At 43.6% G+C, this 12,855-nt stretch overlaps 1 long non-coding RNA gene across 1 annotated transcript in view; it reads right to left on the bottom strand.

Annotated features, from left to right (window-relative positions):
- LOC136610689 (uncharacterized) overlaps positions 1-12,855 on the bottom strand; it is a 57,314-nt gene that overhangs the window by 13,159 nt on the left and 31,300 nt on the right. Inside the window, exon 2 of the long non-coding RNA XR_010790146.1 lies at positions 6,917-7,034. This is a non-coding gene — a long non-coding RNA (uncharacterized lncRNA). The remainder of the gene's footprint in view (positions 1-6,916; positions 7,035-12,855) is intronic.

Here is a 12,855-nt window from a genome sequence, read left to right as displayed (position 1 = left end):
GGATCATTTGTTGCAGAAAACTGAACACTTTCATTTTGCATATCCACACCACTAGCGTGGTGGTTCGCACAGTAGTATTTGCAGAGCAAGATGGAGCATTTAAAACAAAGCCATGCTTACCCTCCTCAATTGGGATAACGTATTAAAATTCCCACCAGAGGCGGCAAATACAACTATAGATGTTTATGAGCCTTTCTAACCGGAGTTGCAAATTCCACCAACATGTTCATTACATCGTGGCATTTCTCATTAAAGCATTTAGAATGGTGAAAGTGTTGGTCATCATATTTCTGTTAAACAACAGACAAGCCTCACAACGAACCAGCCTCAGCTATCACTGCTCCTCCACTTCTCTGCTTTCATAACAAGAACTGTGGTGCGGCACAACCAAAAGCCCAGGGACCAGCAAGGCACCCAGCACACTAGAGTTTAAAACATTGCCTCTGGAAATAAAACCAAGTTAGCAAGCTGCTCAAATCACGCTCTAGGTCCCACCTCCAATGCCCAGCCTGTCTGGGTCTAGTTTAATGTAAATATACCTCACTACTGACTGGTAGGCTAGTCCTTCCAGCCTAAAAATCTATGAAGCACAAGTCCAGGTAGGTGTGTGCATCTCCAGCAGACAGCCACTGTACATTTGCTCTGCCCTTTTACATCCACCCACTGCAGCAAATAATTAATTATCTAGCGGGTGAGCCTGTGACCTGCTTTCTCACGGAATGATAGGAGTCTGGGGGACATATACCTCCCATCCACTATGACCCGTGCCATTCTGTTACAGTATACTCACACCTGTCAAATTTTGCTGAAATTTCATCTACTGTCCCATTAATCTGAATGGCGTTTGCAGAATTTCAAGCGCTTTTCATTTAAAAAATGCTCTATTTAGATCAATGAAAATGATTTGTCATAATACATTTCTGCAAAAAATTTACAGTGTGTGAATGTATCCATGCAAGGCATTTACTAAATGTAATTATGCAATGCACTGAAGAGCTTGGTGTCCAAGTGAGAAAGGTCATGAGTGGTGTGCCCAGTTGACATACTCATATAGTGCTGTATAGTGCCAATTCCTGATTTCTTCTACTTTTTTATTTATCAGACTGAATTGTTTCCAATCTTCAAGCAAAAAAGAAAAATGACAGTCAGAATAAGCACAAAATCCTGTTTTTAAAACAGTCCAGGAACACAAAGTGCAAAGCACAACATATAAACAAACTTCAGCCATACAAGTGATCACGGGACGCCAACTCCCAACGTTTCAACAAGATTGCCTTTCTCAAGTGTAATGATACACAAAGTGTGCGATATACTGTATATAGCCCTCCCCCTATTTTCATTGGTTGTAAATCATTAACAATCAAGTGTCCAGGTAACCTGGTGTATACAATGTTTCAAGCAATAGTACAAATCTGGCCCATAAACATTCCACTCACTGAAAAGAATCTAAAATGTAACATTTATTAAACTTGATTAAAAAGAATTATCAGAAGCTAGTTTCAACCAAAAATCAACATTGCAACACTTTGGAAATAATGTCCCTAACTCAAATATCCATTTTAGCTCATTTTGCTTCGTTAGTCGTTCCCTGTCATCCCCGCACTGTAGGGGAGGTACCCGATCTATAGTCCTGAAATGTAACTCCCTGACATTATGCCTCATATCAGCTAAGTGTTTAGGAATAGAAAGATCCAACTTAGCAGTTCTGCTAGAGGACATATGTGCTTTCAATCATACACAACCTGCCTTTTTTGTCTCCCCCACGTAACAGAGCCCATTGTGTAATTTACATGCACGAGTTCCGTTCATATCGCTATCGGGCAGAACTTGGACATGAAACCCGCCCATGTGAATGCACCCTAAAGCAGAAATACTTTAATACAGTGTTCCCCAACTCCAGTCCTCAGGGACCGCCAACAGATCATGTTTTCAAGTGTTTCCTCAGTGTTACACAAGTGCTGTAATTATTGTCAGTGCATCAGACATTGCCACAGGTGTTATTACCATAGGTTATCCTGAAAACATGACCTGTTGGTGGTCCCTGAGGACTGGAGTTGGGGACCCCTGCTTTAATAGACCTCTTCTATGATGCAGTGAGCTTTGCACATGCTTATTAATGGACGACTGATCAACAGCTGCCTAAAAGCAATGTAGATTATTTGCGTTTGGCACGATCAATCATTCATGGCTGTGTTTCACTGTGGATCAGCCCATTTTGTGCTTTTACAACTTTTTTAAAACTTCAGTTCAGTCCAGCATGTTGATAGTCATATTGTTTGTATGAACAATTTGATTTATCATTATCTTCACTGTGACCAATCTTAATCAAATGTGCATGGTCAAATGAAGCCATATAGCCTTTTAATACCTGCTTTTACTACCTTAGTATACATGCTGCAAGTGAAGATTCATCTTTTACAATGATGTGCGCCAACTTTGTTCCAATAAACTTAAAAAAGTGTTTTAATCAAAGCAAGCAGAAAGAACCCATGTTTCCCAAATTCTACTACAAAGACAAAGTATTCCCACATTAGTTTTATAAAATAGTTACCTAGTATTTAAGCAAATAAACAACAAACTTCATTTTTTAAGACTATTTGCTATTTAATTGATACTAATGATGTTGCATTCAATGAATGTGCCTGATAATGACATGTGGGTTTCTCATAAGTCATTTCCTTCATCTGATATTTGTGATTACCATAAAAATATATGGGTCACTAGACAACAGTGCAACATATATCTTATTTATACAATGTAAAGAGCAATGGTCCTTAAGGAAAGCTTGAGGCAAACATCTGAAATGAAAGTTCAGTTACATGCCCTCTTCATCAGTAAGGACTTTTAATGCTTCTGGCCAATTGTGGCAAAGCCATGAACTTCTCTGCAGTGCTTCTTGCGTGGCTTGTAAAGACATACACAGAGTACAAAATATCTATTAGCGTTTTTACAATCCGAGTCAAATAACAGACAGAACATTTATAAATCAGTGGAGGTAAAAACGAAAAAGGATCATAATGAATCACGGTAACTCTGTCAAAGGGATCATAATAGATCTGTCATAGATCATTTAAAAATGGAAACCTTGGAGCTATGATAACACAGATTTAAAGGAGTTTTCCAATCTCGGGAAACCTACCTGAAATGTGATCTAAATCGTAAAAAAATGCATTCACATATAAGATGTTTATTTCCAAAATGCTCTGTTCTTTAGATAGTGCAGCTATTGATTCCTCTGTCCTCTGGTGGTTTACTGCTTGTAGCCAGGGAAACACACCACCCCTTCTATGGTAAGAAATAGCAGAAGAGAGGAGGACACTGGGGCTTGCACACTTCTTTCATCTAAATCTGACGGCCAGGATCTCAGGAGCGCATGCGCACTAGCTTTTCACCACCAGTTACCCTTGTACTCTGCTATTTCTTTGCATAGAAGAGGTGGTCTGTTTCCCTTTCAACATGCAGTAAACAACCAGAGGGCAGCGGAATCAATAGCTGCTATATCTGGAGAATGGAGCATTTTGGAAATAGACATCTTATGGGTGAGTGCATTGTTTTGTGATTTCAAACACATTGAAATAGGATTCCCATGATAGGAATACCCTTTTAAGCTCTCCTGACATTTATATAGGTGATAAGTGTCTGATCGCTGATTTGTCTTCATTGTAAATGGCAATCTATGGAAGACACATACAACTATATAGACATACAGCTGCAAACATTTGGACATGTTCAGCAGTACCACTTTAAATTGTTCTGTGGAACATGAGCTTTGAATTTGGGAATTTAGCCTTATTATAACCTATAAGAATTTGGTACAAATTTTCTGTATTAGGGCCTATTCATATTAACGCATTTGCGCAGCATATTACACATGTAATATGCTGCGCAATGGAACCGGTCACATGTTCTTTCCTCCGGCGCTGCAGAGAGACGGCCGTCTTCAGGTACGTCCGTCTCCTTCCTGCAGTAACGCGGGCGCCGATGCACCCGTGTGACTGAGGCCTCAGATGGGATAGTTGCAGGTTCATACTCTTCTGCATTCCAACTGGCATCACCCCAGCAAAAATTGTGCAGAACCACACAGGCTGTAATTACCGCACACTTATTGTCAGGTGTGCGCTGAGGGGTGCTCTGGAAAACTTTCCATTTGCTGGTGAGAATGCCCAATGCACACTGGACATGTATGAGTTAATTAAAGACCAGCCTTCAAGTGTCCTTGGCTCGCAGAACATGAGTGGTCAGACCAATAGAACAAGTGGGGCAGGTGGACATGAAGAGCCAGGAATAGTTCAGTGGTTCTGGCAGGGACAACTGTTCGGCAAGAAGTCACTGACCAATTCTGGAAGCCTTGAAAATGCGAACATCTGCAGTGCTTCCACAGGGCTCAATATCCACGATTATAAATGGATAGTTACTATCAGCAAGAGCTAACAGCACCACCGAGAAGTACTGATTAGAATTGTAATACTGGGACCCTGAGTTTGGCAACTTTTTAACACAGATGTGTTTGCTGTCCAGCACCCCAATGTAGTTCAGAAACTGCACTGCAGCGTGGAATCCCTTGGCGATGTCCTTCCAGTCTTCACGAGAGGACGAAAGCATCACCACAGTCACCAGATGCTGCCAAAGGGCATAACAGGTCTTCCTGATAATCCCAGAAATCATAGATTTCCAAATGAAAAAAACTTGAAAGGCAGCAAAGCAGTGGTCAGGAACCTAGATATAGAAACCAAGAGAAAGAAATGTTAACTTTGATCAAGCAGAATGCAATAAACAATACTATGGAAGACATTTCTGAAACAGAACGATTACATCATAGAACAGACCATGTACCTACCTCAGGGTGACGAGGAGTCTTTCTTCAAGAGATATACACTGATGCATGTTGGTATTGGTGTATGTAAGTCCTCCTCTAAATGTTTATCAAGCAGCTGGACCGACAAATGACAGAAGGCGCTGAATTCTCTAGATGGCACCTCAAGTCATTGTAAAGGGTATATAAGTGCCCCTTACACGCACGCTGCAACACCTCCTTCTAAGCCCATTCTCCAGCATCTCACATGATTCTCTAAATTGGCGAGATGGCAACGAAGTGAAAGGAACATCATCTTCATCAGAAGACATGTCTCCAAGCTCAGCAACTCTCTCACAAACCCAGAAAGAAGAAGAAGCGCCTGTCCGCACATGGGGTCCATTTATAGTTAGTTACAGTGGACAGGGACAATTATGACAGCTTCTGGTCTTGATTGAATGATATTTTGCATGTGCAAATATGCAGGGGATATGCGTGCAAACAACACAAAAAATACGCACAGACACATGCAAAAATGCAACACCCATTCTTAAAATACACAGCGCAAATATGCATCTATATGAGCCTCGTGTGGCGCAGAGTGTAAGCTCTCGCCTACGACCTGGAGGTTGCAAGTTTGATCCCCACATGCGTCAGGTAGCCGGCTCAAGGTTGACTCAGCCTTCCATCCTTCTGAGGTCGGTAAAATGAGAACCCAGCTTGGTGGGGGGTAATTAAGTAATAATTACCTGAAAGCGCTGCGTAATAAGTTGGCGCTATACAAATACCAAGATTTTATTTATATACGCTTACTCCCATGTGAAGCCGGCCTTACCTTGGTATCTTTTTAATGTTTACTATAGAAATAAAAAAATATATATCAAACAGTGCAATGTGTACGAAATCCTGGAATCAATTGCCATGTGTGAAAAGTGCCTTTTGGGAAACAGAATGAATGTTTCAGCAGAGACACATTGGGTACAGCAACATTATAATCAGCATGTGTTCTGTTCAGATGGCAGTTGCTGAGCAACTGTGGCATTGTCAATGCAATAGCTTTTGTACTTAACAAAAAAACATTAGCTGTACATTTGTAAAAAATACAATTATTTTTAACTTTTCTCTTGGCACAGATGGTCCCAAAAGAACATCATGCTCCGCGGTGAAGCATTTTAATTTCCTGTTTTGTTTGCTGCATCTACAAGAATCCTTCATTTGAGTGTTTTCCAACTATCCAATGAGTTTGCAATGGGCCAAAGACCCTTATACCACAGCCACTGTAATAGAGGAAATATGACACTGACATTCAAGTTTCTTGTTAGACGGTTACGACCGTTCACACTATCCATTTTTGCAGTATGTTGAAACTAAAATGAAAAATGATGTAGTTAAAATACCTGACCGTGACAGATCAGTCCGCTAATCGTAATCATTCTGATGGAACCACATGCTGCCAAAGTACATCAGTTTGCAGTAATTACTGCAATAAAAAACACTGATGTGGACAAGCTCTATGTTTAAGGGCAAAAATTAAAAGTGATGAACCATTCAGCGTTACTGACATTCGGCTTATACTAACATGTATAACAAATATTGACACGCAAGTATCTCTCCTATTCCATCGGCTGTTAGTATGAAAAAAGGTTTGGTAACGTGCTAGCCAGTAGAGTAAAGTGTGATTGTTCTCAGTAAGAGAAACCAAGTAATCTTGTAGATATGATAGCTTTTAATAGCTAACAAAAATACATGATGTTACAGCAAGCTTTTGGGATATTGCCCCCGTCCTTAGGCTTATGAATGAAACTAATTCATTAGCCTGACGAAGGGGGCGTTATCCTGAAAGCTTGCTGTAACATTATGTATTTTTGTTAGCCATTAAAAGGTATCATATCTACAAGAATACTTGGTTTCTCTTACTGAGAACAATCACAATTGGCTGTTAGGGCCCAGCACAACTGTATTACAGCTTTTTATGATCTCCTATGGTACAAAGCCGTTTTCTGCAATCTTGGCATGCTTCATCAGTATTACTGTAGTATTTTCTGAGGAAGAGTATCTCTGGAGTAAGACACTGTACAGGAGGCACTATACGCCAGCAGACATAATACAACATATTCCACCTACCATCATCCTGCATCCATGCGCACTACGCTAATAGAGGAAAGGGGGAGCACACACTCTTCTTGCACAGGGTTCCTGAGTCGTCTATGTCTGCTCTGCCACTGACCAGGTGTGAACAATCCTGTGCACAAATAGGGAATCTATCAATACAAGTGGATACGTTTTTGGCGTAACTAACAGTTTGCTGCAATTGAACTGCATCTGTGCCATTTTATAACAATGACTCCCCCGCATCATGCTACACACTTTACATTTAGGAAAACTGCCACCCATCCACCACCTTACAATGCATAGGCGGAGTGTGGATCCCTGGAGTGATGTGCTGTGCCAGAGGAAAGCCCATCCCCAGCGGTGCCAAAATCCTGGAGGTCATTATAGTCTAACCTTTATATCTATTCCAGGATAGATGAGCCCTGTTTCCAATATCCATATATTCACATATGCTGGGACTTGTAGTACTTTGGTGTTGCAGTGTGCATTTTTTTACTTCTAGACTACATTGGGGTATTTGGCACTTCTGGGGAGGTATTTTACATTGCACTTCTGGGGAGGTAATTGTGCTGCACTGTGTACTTGTTTTCCACTGCTACACAGGTACTACGTGTGCTGCATACTATTGCTTGTTCACTGGTGACACCCCAGCGTCCCCATGGATTGGCTGGTAATGTACAGAAAAATGTGAAAATCAATCTACAAGACAGTAGGAAGCTGTTTTCTAGGTGTTGGTGGGCTCTCTAATCTTCTGGGTACCTGTGCAGCTGTAAAGGTTGCACATGTGATACTAAATATCCACACCTGCCTTTCATTAACATTTTAGATTTGATGACAGATTTGACATTCAGAAAAAGTATCAATAAGTTAAAAAATGTATTAAATACTGTAAAGAAATCCAGGTGCACAGAAACCAAAACCTAGATTTGTGTGAAATGGAACCGAAGTTGTCATTTATATTTTATCTACAGTATGATGAGATATTTTTAATAAAGTCTGAGGATGGAGGAGTGCAGATGGTGAAAAGAAACAAAGAAATAGTGTCCCTTAGTATAATAAAAGTTAACTATGTGCAATCTTTTCAATCTGACCCTGCAGTATAAGGTTTTGTTTTTGCTAGAAAACAGGACAAAATAGCGCTGCAAGCAGTGCTATTTCATCATGTAAATTCCAGTAAAATTGCAAATTTCTGGGCAGAAATTGAATGGACTCCCATTGTAGTTAATGAGGGGGGGCACTCACCACCGTTCAGTTCTGTCATAAGCCAGTGTTATGTCTGTGCAGGCCATGTGAACAATGACCTACATGGACACAACCCAAATAAGGACTGGAGTGAAAGGGGAGAAAGTGCGTGCATACAAACAAGAACAGGCAACTGACGCCAAAATACTTATTACTGTACCACAACACTCAGACTGATGGAAATAAATAATAAGTTAGTATGCACAATGTATTGGTTAGTATTTTGGCCAGAACACATAAGCTCACAACCCCATATCAAGGGTCCTCATTGTCTTGTGACAAGACAACTAAAGCCCAAAAAGCAAGTCCTAAGGGCCTACAAGTGGGGCAATTGGCGTAATAGGGATGTAATCATACTGGAACCTAGGGGCCTGGCTCACCCTAGATGGTAAAGGTCAGGAACACCAGACAAGGGAAATTCAACATACACACTGAACAGGGCAGTTCACACCTAATGTCTGGTTATCTACAATAGACATTGAACAGGTCGCTGTTCACACCAACAAACAAATGAGGGAATCCCAACCAGAACCGCATGCATGCACGGAACACCAAAGCAGAACATGCATGATGCCAAGCACCAGAGTTCTGAGAGATAATGAATAATGAATAAATGACCAGCACCCTCTAGTAGGAGCAACTAGTATTTACATGTACAGACCGGTGGTGATTGGTTGGCTGTAGAGCTCCACACCATCAGCCAGACAAATCAACTACACCTGCAGCAGTGTCCTCCTGGAAACCCACAGAACCACAGGTCCCAAGAGCCCAAAATGGAGCAGAAAAATGGAATCCCCTAACACTAATGTGAACAAAACCTTACATAGAGACAGTCAAACTTAACCTCTGTGAATGATATGAGTTTTTACTATGCTACTGTGTGTATATATACAGAATTATAGGTACATATAACTAATTAGTTAAACTAATTATATTCTCCTCTGATGGGACAGATATGGACACCCATGAGAGAAATGAATAAAACTGTATCAAGTCTAGACAATGTTCAGTAAAATAGAGCTTAACGGGGTTCTTCTGGAATTCAACAAAATGGCCGCCGTACGTGCAGTCTGTGAGAAAGCCGTCCTAGGATGGGTTGAATGCATCTCCAGATTGGAGGGGTAAGGGGGCATGCCAGGGGTGTGGCTATGGGCAGAGTCTAACACCACCCTATTCATTCCTGTTAGGCTGAATGGTAAGCCTGACAGGAATGAATAGTGTGGCATTAAAGGGGTTATACAGGGATTGTTAAAGCACCCAGAATAGTGGAGTCAGAACAGCCACTTCCATCTGAGCTCTGACGAATGGTCATGTAGTATTGCGGCCCTGCCATTGTCAGTGACGTCATTGCTGAGGTATTGGCTGTTGGCTCATCATAATAACTAAGCCAGCAGGTTTCTATCATTGTAAAAACAGAGACAGAAAGAGAGGCTGGCTTAGTTATTATAATGAGCCAACAGCGAGTACCTCAGTAATGACGTCACTGACAATGGCATGGCCGCCGTACTGTGTAACTGCTCATTAGAGCTCAGCCAGAACTTGTTGTTCCAACCCCACTACTCTGGGTGAGTTTTACAAATCCCAGGATAACAACTTTAAGCTCCGACTGCCTGTGGCCACAGCCCACCCTTACCAGCTCTGTTCTAGAAATTCATTCAACTTGTCCTAGGACAGCTTGCTTGCAGTCTACATGGATGGCAACCATTTTATTGAGTAACTAGAAAACCCCCAATGAATATACTGTCAATACCTCTGTGCAGCAGTGCATTAAAGGGGTTGTCCCGCGAAATCAAGTGGGGTTATACACTTCTGTATGGCCATATTAATGCACTTTGTAATATACATCGCGCATTAAATATGAGCCATACAGAAGTTATTCACTTACCTGCTCCGTTGCTAGCGTCCTCGTCTCCATGGTTCCGTCTAAATTCGCTGGCGGCTTGCTTTTTTAGACGCGCTTGCGCAGTCCGGTCTTCTGCTCTGAGCACGAGCCGCTTCAGTGTGCTCGCCGCTACAGCTCTTCTGCGGATGCGCAGACGAGCTGTATCTTCTCGGGAGCGCGCTGGAGCGGCCATTCTGCTACCATCCTCTGTTAGAGGAAGGTGCAGAAACTTCAGCCGCCCAGCAGAGCCGCCCAGCCCAGCTGCCCAGGTAAGTGATGGGTGACGGACTGACGGGGGTGACGGACTGCCACTGTGGCCCCGGAGCCTACGGCTGTGGCCCCGGGGTCTACCGCTGTGGCCCCCGGGGCCTACCGCTGGGCCCCGGGGCCTACCGCTGTGGCCCCGGAGCCTACCGCTGGGCCCTGGAGCCTACCGCTGGGCCCCGGGGCCTACCGCTGTGGCCCCGGAGCCTACCGCTGTGGCCCCGGAGCCTACCGCTGGGCCCAGGAGCCTACCGCTGGGCCCCGGGGCCTACCGCTGTGGCCCCGGAGCCTACCGCTGGGCCCTGGAGCCTACCGCTGTGGCCCCGGGGCCTACTGCTGTGGCCCCGGGCCCTACCGCTGGGCCCCGGGGCCGACCGCTGTGGCCCCGGAGCCTACCGCTGGGCCCTGGAGCCTACCGCTGTGGCCCCGGGCCCTACCGCTGGGGAGCCGGGGCCTACCGCTGGGGAGCCAGGGCCTACCGCTGGGGAGCCGGGGCGTAGCGCGGGGGAGCCAGGGCCTAGCGCTGGGGAGCCGGGGCCTAGCGCCGGTTACCTGCTGCCTGGCGGTGGGTGACTGGTCGGCCGCGTTCAATCCCGGGGTCCGGTCGGCGGCTGCGGGGCGTCTGGTTGTCAGGGAGACACAGCTGGTAGCGTCTCGGGAGCGCGCACGTCGAGCTACAGCAAGCGACGGGAAAAGAGCCGGCGGCCATCTTGGGGAAACTTTTTATAAGTTGCTGAAACGCTGGAACTGTAAGTAGAAAAGCTAGAAAAGTCATTTACAGGGGGGCTTAGTAATGTATGCTTAATAAGGGGGACTGGGCAAAAAAAAATTTCACTGCTTCCTCGAGACAACCCCTTTAAGCCTATATCATTGCTTTAGTTTGAGGCTATGCATAAAGCCCCATTTACACTGAAAGATAACCACTCAAATATCGCTCAAATGACAGTCTGAGTGACAGTTTTGAGCGATCATCTTTGCATAGTCTAAAGTAGCTAATTAGCTACTATAGAGCTATGCAGGCGAAGCAGGACACCACCGCAATCACTCCCAGAACAATACAGCTGTTTTGAATAATCAAACAGCTGCATTGTTCTGCATGCTTACAGCTCGTGTCCCGCTGTGAACCACCAGTAGGACACTTGCTGAAAGAATCTTATCAGCGCTGCCGACTGTGATAACAGCCTGCACCGCTGATAAGAGTTCATCGCTCAGTTCTAGAAAACTAGAATTGAGCAAGGAACGAATCGTGCATGAAAACTGCACGATGTCCATGCATTTAAACGCAACGGTTATCGCTCAAAATATGGCTTTGAGCGAATTTTGAATGATAATCGTTGTGTCTAAATGGGCCTTACGGTGAACGGTTAAAACAAATAAGCCACTGAGGTTGGTAGTCCTTGTACTGAGAGTTTTTTTCCTTTCTAAGGGCTCCTACCCACTTGCATTTTTTTGATGCTGCGTTATCGCTGCGGTTTTTTTTTAACGTGAATGTCAATGAAAATTTCTAATGTTAAAAACACATCGCACAAAAATTGCAAAGCACAAGCTTACGATGCGTTTTTAACATTAGAAAGTCCCATTGACAATAGTGTTAAAAAATGCAGCGATATCGCAGCGTTAAAAAAACACAAGTGGGTAAAAGCCCTAATAAAGCCATTTTTTTGAGAATGTACCGTGACACTGGACTTTTTTTTCTTTGATGCCTGTGCTGGACCTTGCTCCTTGGGTTCGTCCGTGTGCAGGTGGAGTGTGGATCCCTGGAGGCCTCGAGCTGACCTGTAGTTTTCTTTGTTTGTATATTGCTCCTTTAGTACAAAGGGCTCCATCACTGGTGTAACTATAGGGGGTTGCGGTGCCTTAGGGGGTCCATAAGGCCCATATTCTCCATATAGGGAGCCCAGTACTATGAATAAAGCATTATAGTTGACCCCATTACAGATTTTGCATTGGGGCCCAGAAACTTCAAGTTACGCCTCTGGCTCCATGCACTGTTGTACAGGCTCCGTTAAACCTGGTGTGTACAGAGGTATTCTCCTCAAGAATTATTACCTTGCATGTAATCCTCCTATACTTTCATATGAACTCATTAGCATAGGGAGGTAATGTAGAGTACAGATACATCCTTATGTATCCCTTTTTATGTTTCAGTACAAAACAGTCATGATATTGCCATGTGCTCAGGGTACAGACATAGTGTGCCATGCCATCCTTCCTCCAATCAGCTTAAAGCAATCCTCCGTTCCTGGGACAAAATTTGTCCTGGCAATAACAGGGTGGCAATAGGACTCTACATTTAATATTTGAATTAAAATTGTGTAACTGTTAGGGACCTTTCACACGGGACAGAATTACCCCGCAACTCACAGACAAATCCACAGCTGCAGAATTTCACACCAAAATCTGTAGGTCTAACTGCAGATTTTGATACAGAATTGTAAGCAGGTTTTAAGCCATTTTCAAGTCTGCATTAAAATCTACAGGTAGCCTGCGGATTTTGGTGAAGAACATACGGCAGATTGTGTCATGCGACTTATTCCATCCCGTGTGTTAGGTTCCTTATAGT

Source organism: Eleutherodactylus coqui, chromosome 2 (assembly GCF_035609145.1).
Source record: "Eleutherodactylus coqui strain aEleCoq1 chromosome 2, aEleCoq1.hap1, whole genome shotgun sequence".
Classification (NCBI taxonomy): domain Eukaryota; kingdom Metazoa; phylum Chordata; class Amphibia; order Anura; family Eleutherodactylidae; genus Eleutherodactylus; species Eleutherodactylus coqui.
The sequence above is the reverse complement of the archived record's forward strand: the minus strand, read 5'-3'. Positions and strand labels throughout refer to the sequence as shown.